The sequence below is a fragment of the Polypterus senegalus genome, chromosome 4 (genome assembly GCF_016835505.1).
Source record: "Polypterus senegalus isolate Bchr_013 chromosome 4, ASM1683550v1, whole genome shotgun sequence".
Taxonomy (NCBI): Eukaryota; Metazoa; Chordata; class Cladistia; order Polypteriformes; family Polypteridae; genus Polypterus; species Polypterus senegalus.
The window spans coordinates 224505757-224515952 of NC_053157.1; positions in this window are offsets into that span (position 1 = coordinate 224505757).

Sequence of the window (10196 nt, forward strand, 5' to 3'; positions counted from 1 at the left end):
TAGAAAAATGAACTGAAGCAACATGGTAAAGAAGAGTGGGCCAAAATTCCTCCACTACAATGTGAGAGAATAATAAAGTTCTACTGAAAGTGAAGACATCAAGTTCTTGCTGCTAAAGGTGCGTCTACAAGATGTTGAATCATAGAGTGCACTTAATCTGTTACACATGGTTTTCCCATTTTGGCTTCATTTTGTTAAATAAATAATGATACTGTATATTCTCTTGTGTACTGTTTTACACCTGAGTTTAGATTTAAATCATTTTAGAACCTGGTATGCACCAAAGTTTTTTTTATTTTTTTATGTCCTGATATGTAAAACCTTACAATTGTCAGAGGATGTACTTTCCTGTTCACATGACCATATGTATAAATAAATATGTTGCAATAGTTTGTAAATGTATCTTCCAAGTATTTCAAATAAATTAAGACTTTCAAAAGAATAAAGGCAAGGACACTTAAAAATAAGATGGAATAGCTGTGTGGCTATGGGCCAAGACGCGGCAAGTGCTGCATAAAAACATGACATATCTATGAGCTATACTGTTTATGGTACAATAATGAGTCTATAATTTGGTTTAAATACTAGGACTGACAGCAAATTTCTATTATTGGTACGTAAATCACACCATAGTTTGGCGATCCAGGAGTGGTAGTTAGTTAGTCAGTATCTCAATCCTGTTTTGTTCATTTTGGTGTTGTAGTGGACAAATCCTGGCAGGAATGGGTACAAGGCAGGAGACAGGCCTACATAGGTACAGATAAAGCATTGTATTACCCACTCACTTAAGTACATCCAGATTTGTTTAAGGATGTGAAAACAAAATTCACACAGATAGCAGCCAGCTAGTGTGCCTTTGGATGGAAAAAATACATGTTTACTCTAAAAAGAATCTTTTAAATGAATCGTGAGATGAATGGGAAAAACCTAACAGGCAGGAGGTCAGTAATTGCAGGTAGACAAGTTACTATCAATACCAAAAATAGAATTTAGAAATAGAGAGTCGAAAATATGTTTGCCAAAAGTCAAACTACAGAATACTGTCCAATAGCTTAGATGCATCAGTTCTTGTCAGGTTTTATAGATGCTGAGTGATAGCATGATGTGCGGCTCTAAGATCTAGTGCTAAGGCAAATGAACGACAAATTCCAAACCACAAATCAAATCTCAAAATACACAAAAAAAAGAAGAAAATTTACAAAGGCACTTTAAAAACAGAAGTTTCTTCTATAATTTTCAATGCATGTATGGAGGACCTAATTCTCTGCCTGGAATATAATGGCAAAGGACAGTTCTCCATCTGTAAATTGGCCTCACCCTCTAAAATAAGGGGACAGGGCCAATAGCTAAAAAAGATTTACACAAAACTGAAAATACTTTTTTATTTTTATTTTGATATGCTATGTTAATCCCTGAGTTGAAATTGTCTTGACCTTTGGGGGTTTAGATCACAGGGTAAGCCATCGTATAGCACCCCTTGAACAAGTTTCAGGTTGAAGACCTTTCTAAAGGGCTCAATGAAGTAGGATCCCCTCTGGCAGTAATGTAAATAATTAATAAAGAAAGCAATTCTCAAAAGGGACAAAAACATAATGAGCACCATAAAGAAATTAAAATGAAAACCAAAAGAACACAATAAATTGAATGATATTTACACCTGGCTGGAGAGCTTTGGTGTCTCTGAGGCTAAGGACCTGCGTTGGTATCTGGAAGGTTGCCAGTTCAAATCCTGTTACTGCCAATGGAGATTCTACTCCATTGGACCCTTGAACAAGGCCCTTCACCTGAAAATTGCTCCTGGGTGATGTAAAAAAGACCGACCCTGTGTTCTGACCCCTAAAGGTCATGTGAAAACACAATAAAATATATATATATAAAAAAAAACATGACAAAGGCTAAGAAAAATATTCTAGATGGATCATAATACAAGGCTCAGGATTTAAACTTAAAATGCTGGATTTTTGTAGCAGCATCATTAACTAACCTCTATGCTACTGTGGAAATCTTTATCTACAATTGATTTATTTTTTTCTTAGAATTGTTATGAAGGCCCACATCTGTAAATTTTGGAGTACAGGCATAAATTCATTTGAAGCAAAGTGGGGTTTACAAATTAATTTGAAGAAAAACAGTGTCTGTAAAACTAGCAAAGGGATTTAAGAACTGGAGTTATATGCTTATAATTCCTAATTCAAGTTATGATATCTGCAGCACTGTTTTTGATCAACTTCACAATCATAGTACAACAATAAGAACATCTTCACAGTAAAACTTGAACTGCTTAGTTGTACTTGATATATGGCATTTTAACAAACTGCAACATTTTGCTGAAAAAAACAAATCTTTAAATATGTGAAAATAAGATAGGTACAGGGTAGATTAATGTAATTTTTCTGCTTTTTATTGTATAAGTCTATGTTTTGCTTATTTAATGTTATTATTATCTCCTTTCATCCAATGCTGTTTGGGATTTTCAAGGGCACAGCCATTTTGTTGCACCTTGTTTTCTGTTACCATGGTGGTTGGTAGGCACACGACTCATGACATATGACAGCATGATGTCTTCTGTATTAAATGTGGTGAAACTCTTCACTCAGTATCCAAAAGTTTGAATAAATTGTAAATGCTACATTGTTATTATGTTTGACTTTTGATATTTCTTTGTTTAGTCTTGTAGTTCTTGTTTTGGTGTTGGTGACACAATTGCTTGATGTCCCGTTAACACCCTTGTTATGTCCACTTGAATCAGACAAATAATTGAAGGCCTTTGAGCTCTTGAGTTCTTGAAACTAAAAAAAAGTAATTTTGAGTGGACAAATTTTGCAATGGACTATGCCAAGTGTTTTTATCCCTATCAACAAATTACACAGATTTTGCATGTTCTCCACATGTCAACAGGGCTTTTCTCTAAGTACACCATTTTTCTAGCATATCCTCAAATCCTAAAGATGAAGGTAGTGTGGACGAAAACACAGACCCGACAGCAGGTGCGGTTATAAAGCAGCTTTATTTTCAAAGTCACGGTGAGAAGAGTTTCAGAAAAGCAGACAATCAAATATACATGACAGTGTCAGGGCTCCTCTGAACCCCATCTGTTGGGTGGGGGTCCAGTTTTATACCCCTAGAATGCGTAATTTAATATCATTATAAAATTTAACAGTCAACACTTTATTATACACAATCCTTGAGCCCCTTTAACGTCCCTTGTAAAACTTGATTTCTTGGCTGCTTTTGTTATGGCGTTCAGATGTAAGCTAAGGGAAAACGTGATAAGGCAGACTCATGTGTGGAATGCTTAGACCTTGAGTCCTTTGCACAAACATTTTTCTGTTTGCTAAAACAAAGCATTCTATTACATGGTTTTGTAAGGCTTACTTCTCAGACATGAATTAGTACAAGGGAACGAAGAGAACATTCATCTTCCACAGTAGCTGAGCACATAACTGTTCCTCTGTGACTGACTGACATCCGATGATGGACTAGCAACACCACTCGAGGTTTAAAGATGCTGAGAGAGCAGCACTCACTTTAACCCTAACACTGGACTAAGTGTCTTCAAACATGAATGGAAGAAAGGAAAAGTACAGATCCATTTGTACTTCAAGTGAATTACAGAATAAACTGAAATTAGGCAGCTTTAGTTGAATTTTAAATGTTATAATTATGCATGATAAGTGAAGAGGAAGAATAAGATATTGTGGTTAAAAGAAACTAATTGACCCATATTATTGGCATTATTATGTGTAGATATTTAAAAAATTATAGGTAGTCCAAGCTCATTTGTCAGATACACTGTACAGTTATTAGCCAAAAGAAAAAAAAACTGATACAAAAGGAGATATGATTGGGTCAGTGTGCCTACATTTAAATAAAAAATGAAGTTAATCCTTTACTTCAGAATATTTATATGCCAATGATTTGTGTGGTTAGTTATAATTCCTGAAGGTTTCTGTTTACCTTCAACCGCAGTCAGTTTCAGTCACTGCAAATCTAAAACGCCAATGAGTAGAATTTCTGCAGACCCTTTGATATCATTGTACATGTTCTTACCAGGAAGGCATGGCTTTTTTTCATGCACTGTTCTTCAAATACAGTCTACATATACATTTTCAAGCCAGCTTAGTCTGTGTCCTTTTGAATGAAGGTAATGCCCAGAAACCCACCCTGCCAGCACTGGGCATAGAGCTGGAAACACCCATTGAAGGACACACAAACCCAGACCCACTCACTTACTCGCTCAAGTGACCACTAAATTTAAGCAGCATATCTTTATGGATGGAGGTAGTAAACTGAAGAAATGAGAAGAACCCTGATTGAAACCCAAGGAGAACATGCAAAGTGTATACAGGTCAACACAATCAAGCAGAACATGGCCAACCAAGATGCTGGACTTGAAGGCTCATCAGATCCACCCTCCCCCAGGGTCTCTCTTGTACTGACACTCCATTAGCATTTTAAACAAAATGTCTTTGGTTCTGACTAAATTTTTTCTATTATTTCAGATAAATCACATTGCTATTTTCTTTCATATCATATATTTTATATATTTTTTATATTAAACTTTAAAACAAAAATATTCCTTAAAACTGAGAACTGCCCCTCCTTTAACCCTTAACTACTTGCTCTGGTGTATTTTTTAGACCTCAGTTATTTTTGTCAATCATCCTTTTACTTGAACCTACCGGCAGAGTCTACTATCTATCCTCAGTTTGACTATCTACAAGTAAAGTGTTGCAATGGTTTCCCTCCAGTGTGCCCCCAGCCGGTTTTATGAGTGGACGCACAGCCGCAAGTGCAATATGGTGCATTTGGTACACCATGTAGGTACTTACGTATGTATGACAAGGATGAGTTGTTCTTCTTGCAATGACTTTGTCTGCAAAGAATATTCAACTGAAGTGAAACGTGATTCACATGCAAAATTGTGACCGGTGACGAATAAGCACTGGAGAAGTAGATCGGGTTTATTGTCAGATAGTCCTAGACTGTGGTATACTACTCAGTAATATAGAATTAAATTACATTAAAAACATGCACAATTTAAAATGATTGAAATATTTTATATTACACGCGCACAGCATGGATATGAATAGCCATTTTAACACTGGTGTATAAAGTACACTGCCCAAGTACTTATGAGACGAGTACAAAAGTGTATTAGGGCCATGGAGAAGGGAAAAAAAAATATGGACACAGTGAAGAAAATAAAGTTTATGTCGAGAATAAAGTAAACATGCCGACTTTATTCACGACATTTTCACTTTAATCTTTTATTATTTTGTCATTAAAGTAGAACGCCATAAGCTTCATCTTAAAATCACTGTTTAATTTACTAGATTTTCTCAAACCCCGACATAACTAATGTAACACATTAAATGCTTTGTATTAAGTGTTCCTCGATCCACTTGTTAATTGCTGCTTAAAGTGGCTTCCTCTTGAACTGAGAGGAGCTGCAGGCAGTGATCGCCACACAGAATAAATACATTTACTTCATGATATTATTGCTCTTTGAACATTTAGAATGCTAAGATAAATACTTGATATCATTTTCATGATGAAATGCATTAAAACATATATTAACCATGTGGGGACATGGTGGTATGAAGGTTGTGCTGCTACCTCACAGCAAGGGGGTCCCTAGGAGTACTTTCAGTGTAGAGAACCTTTATGGCATTGATTTTAAGATGAAGTTTATGACATGGCAAAGTTTAACTAAAGAGAGGGAAAAAAGGGTTTAAAGTGGAAATGTCGACTTTAACCTCAACATACACTTTTTTTTTTCTTCACTGAGCCCATATTTTATTCTTTTCTCTATGGCCCTAATATGCTTCCATAGATGAGAAATGGTGCAAGAAGTTAAGGGTTATGTTGTCCCTTAGTTCAGATGTTCCTCATTCCACCAGTCAGATATCCTCTTTCATCATTGACACCCCGGACTCACTTCACATTCCTTCTATAGACCCAAAGAAAACATGTCTGACAGTATGTTTAGTGACAACTTCTTTAAATAAAATTCTAAATGTGACCCAAATGTCATTTTGTCCTTGGTTAAGTTTGACTTGTTTGATTTGAAATGAGCTCTGGAGAAATGTGCAGCTTCACAAATGGCATCTGCAGTTCAGAGTCCATAAACAATGAGAGACAAACTGAAGTGGGCCTTGGGTAGGCCGGATTGCGACATGAGCACACAGAAATGTCACACACGACTACTGAGTTATAAATGGGGTGTCAGCACTGATGAACTCAGCCCTGGTGCTTTGACGACCGGATCAGTTTAACTGAACAAATGAATGGCAGACATTTTAGGCTTGTGAACTGAATAAGCACTGCGATCAGCACCAGGGTTTACCAATGAGACAGTCAGCTAAAAGTAAAATAAGTTTAGACAGGAACATATGGGCTTGTGTGAAAGGTAGGAGTTGCTTTAGGGTCCACTTTGGACTATTAGTTTATTTGTTTAAAATACAAGAACATTTATTATCCAAGTATTGAATCACTTAATCCAGTTGTAGAGTAAAGCAGGCCGAAGCTCATTATGGCATTGACCATCACAGACAAGGTACCAGTACACTGTGATGAACACTCTGTCCTACACTTGTAGTCAGTCAAGCTGGATGAGTTCAGAGTGACCAATACACTTAGCACACATGATTATGGGATTTGGGAGGGAAGCCAAAGTAAGCAGGAAAAAACTCCACAGAAAACAGTGAGTTGGTCAGGATGGGATTTGAACTGAGGCTAATGGAACTGTGAGGAAACCGCACTCTACACTGAGCCACACTTTTAAAAAGATTCAAGATACCGATACTCACAATCAGTTGCTTAATATTTCAGTGACCACCACGAAGAAATGCAAACCGTAAAAAATGAAAGTTCAAAAATGAAAAATCTTTAAAATAGCAAAACACACAGCAACTTTACTGATGTAGTCCTTCAGCCAAACAGCACTAAGGAACTTTCATTTAACTAACAAACAAGCACCATACATAAATGTGTCTATAAAGATGACCTCAAATCATCTTGTCAAGGTATATATCCCCCTTAAATATAGTCAGGCTTGTCAGATATTTTTGGGGCTTTAACGTTTGGTGAGCCAAAGTGTAAATCCAACTTCTCTGAGTTGGTCACATCCAATGACTTTTCAAAATGTAAATGTGACTTCTGACAGTAGCAATGAAGCAGTAGATGGTACTCCTCACCAGAACAGCCCTTGTCCTTTGTCATTTACCAGCTGTGCTCTTTTGACAAATCCATTTGTTTATTGGGGCACACTGGGAAGCTTTAAGACTGACAATTGTCATCATCGCACAGCTTTTGGGATGAGTCACTGATGTCCAAATTGAAAATGTGAAGAGAGAAAAGAGTGAGCATGAGACACCTGAGAGGTGAGACAACCGGACTGTGTGATAACAAGAATGAGAACAAGAAGACCACCTGTGTGAGTTCAATGGGTTGATTGGATCTTCCCTGTCACTCTTTTTATATAATAGGATGATATTTGCCATTTTTCGGTCCTTTGGAATCTCTCCAGTGCACAGTGATTTCCTAAAAATATGTGTCAAGGGTTTATATACTGTATGTACTCACTAGCCTCCTATTTCCTTTTAATTCCAAATTTAGGTATGTATCTGTCCTGCATTACATGTAAAACATTTTGAAACCTGTTCCACTGCTCCTGAACTATCTCCACACTTAAGAGCTTATCCCAGTCTCTCCTCCTTATACTTTTTCACATCTGGTCAAAATTTGCCCTAATAAATTTGTACTAATTAGGGTTGAAAAAGAATGATCATCACTAACAGGTACATTTAAAGGGTGAAATCAATAAATAAGAGGACTGGTCTGAGCTCACTTAGGGTTCTAAATTAACTGCTGATGTACAAACTAGTTGAACTGTCATTCTCCATCTCCACTGTACCACCACAGGGTCAAGTTTGTCCATCCTCAGAACACAAAGCACAACCTAAAAAGGACTTCAGTTTCATGGCTTCTTCAAAGTAAGGACTTCAGTCTCACGGCTTCTTCAGAGTGCAATTGGGTTTCAGTTGTGCTGTCATAGTGAGCTTTCAGCTCATTGGAGGTGCCCTGACAGACGTGTACAAGGGTCACCTGAAATTCCAGTTGTAAATCCCTGAGAGCAGAGAGAGAGTGAGTGCTGTATAAAGCAATTGACTCTGACATCTTACTTTGTCTTTGCAGGGTCAGTAGATGAGACATCATCCATGACTTTGGGATTTGACTCTTACTATTTCTTTTGGATGGCCAGCAGGGACCTTTGTGCACAACACCAGATAACCATCACTATATTTAATAATAAAGATGAACTGGTGAGGAGCAGACATGAAATGTGATAACGGAGTTGATGATGAGGCTGATGTTTCTGTCATAAAAAGAGATACAAATGTGGAGAGTCAGAAACATCTCCTGATTGTGACCTTCATGTGACATTTTAAGTTTTTTTTGTTTTTATGCCCAGTGTAGTGTGCATTGGGTCCAAATTTGGATAAATTACACGTTTCAAATGATTTAAATTAAGAAAATGTCAAACCTGAAAAGATGACCACACACTGCATTGTTGGAGTCATTAAATTCTAAATTTCAGATTCATTTTTCATCTTCAGTGCCAGGCTTTGCACATACCAGTTCATATGCATATTTAGATTGGATTTCCTTTTTATTAGTTCACAGAACTGGTACTTGAGCCTGTCATATCTAGTATATATATACAGTATATCTCCAGCACACAAGTCTGCGACTAAATCAGTAAAAAAGTGACACACAGTCTCATGTTTAGAGGCATTGAGATTCAAGGATTGCAGAAGACACCAATAAATCACAATGTGCACCAGTATCTAATGCTCTCGCACTCTGGTGTCACCCACTGCATCTCCAGTTGCTGCCAGTATCAGCTGTTTAGTCCATTATGATGTGATGTCACTCTTTTTCCTGCAGGACAAAGGCAAACAGCACATCAAGACTCACATAATGGCAGGCAGCTACTGGATTGGACTGAAGAAATATGACATCTGAATCAGGCTGGCACTGGATGGATGGGACATCGTTGGTTTTACAGTGCTGGTCTTCTTGTTCTAAACCTAGAGCTACTGTGCCATCTCCACTAGTGTCTCATGGTCACTCTTATCTCTCTTCACTGTTTTCATTTGGACATCAGTGACTCATCCCAAGGCTGTGCAATGATAACAATTGATGTTAGAACTTCCCAGAGTGCCCCAACAAACTGATGGATCTGTGAGAGGAGCACAGGACCGATGTAGATATGCTGTGAATTATTATGCAAATACTGTATAATAAAATTATCAAAGGCTCAATGCATTACTAAAAACAGCATGCATGGAAGAAAAAATAATACATACTGTGGATGTGGATGTGGATCGAATCTTGTAAATGCCAAAAGGGACTCTGCTTTGTTGGGCCCTTGAGCAAGGCCTTAACCTGCAATTGCTGAGTGCTTTGAGTAGTGAGAAAAGCGCTATATAAATACAAAGAATTATTATTACATACTGTGGATCCAAACATTATTCAGAATACCCCAAAATGACAAAGCAAAAAATGGGACATTTTAAAAATAATTTAAAAAACCTGAAATATTAAACTTGTTTTAAAATTATATTAGCATAAGAGTGCAGGGAAGAGGTCTGAATATTTTCTGAAGGCAATGTAGGAGAAAAAAAAATCCATGAAAAAGACCACTATATGCTGTAACCTTCTCTTTAAGTTCTAATAGTGTATAAGCATAATGGAAATGACATTATATAATAACTAGGTCTGACTTTTTTTTTATTTTCAAAAAAGTATATTGTGAAATCTAAAAACTTGCTTAAATGATATACTGACTCAGTGGCTAGTTGATAACTGTATATAAAAAGAGAAAGTGTACCTTCTCTGAACTTCTTTACATGTGTGCTGGTGCATGTCAATCTGAATAAAAGTGGGAAAAGTTAATACCATTCCAAATTATTATACGCCATGTGATTTTGAGCAAAGTCACTCCAGTCCACACTTTTTTTTTTTTTTGCTTGGACAAGATGGCGTCTGTGATTGGCTTGCCAGCTGACGCTCTCAGCTCTACTTGCATTTATTTTTCTTTTGTTGCCCATTTGTGAATGGTTCCAGTTCTTTACTTTGTTGTGATTGCTGAGCACTCTTTGACATTCAACTTGATGCTGATAAACCGA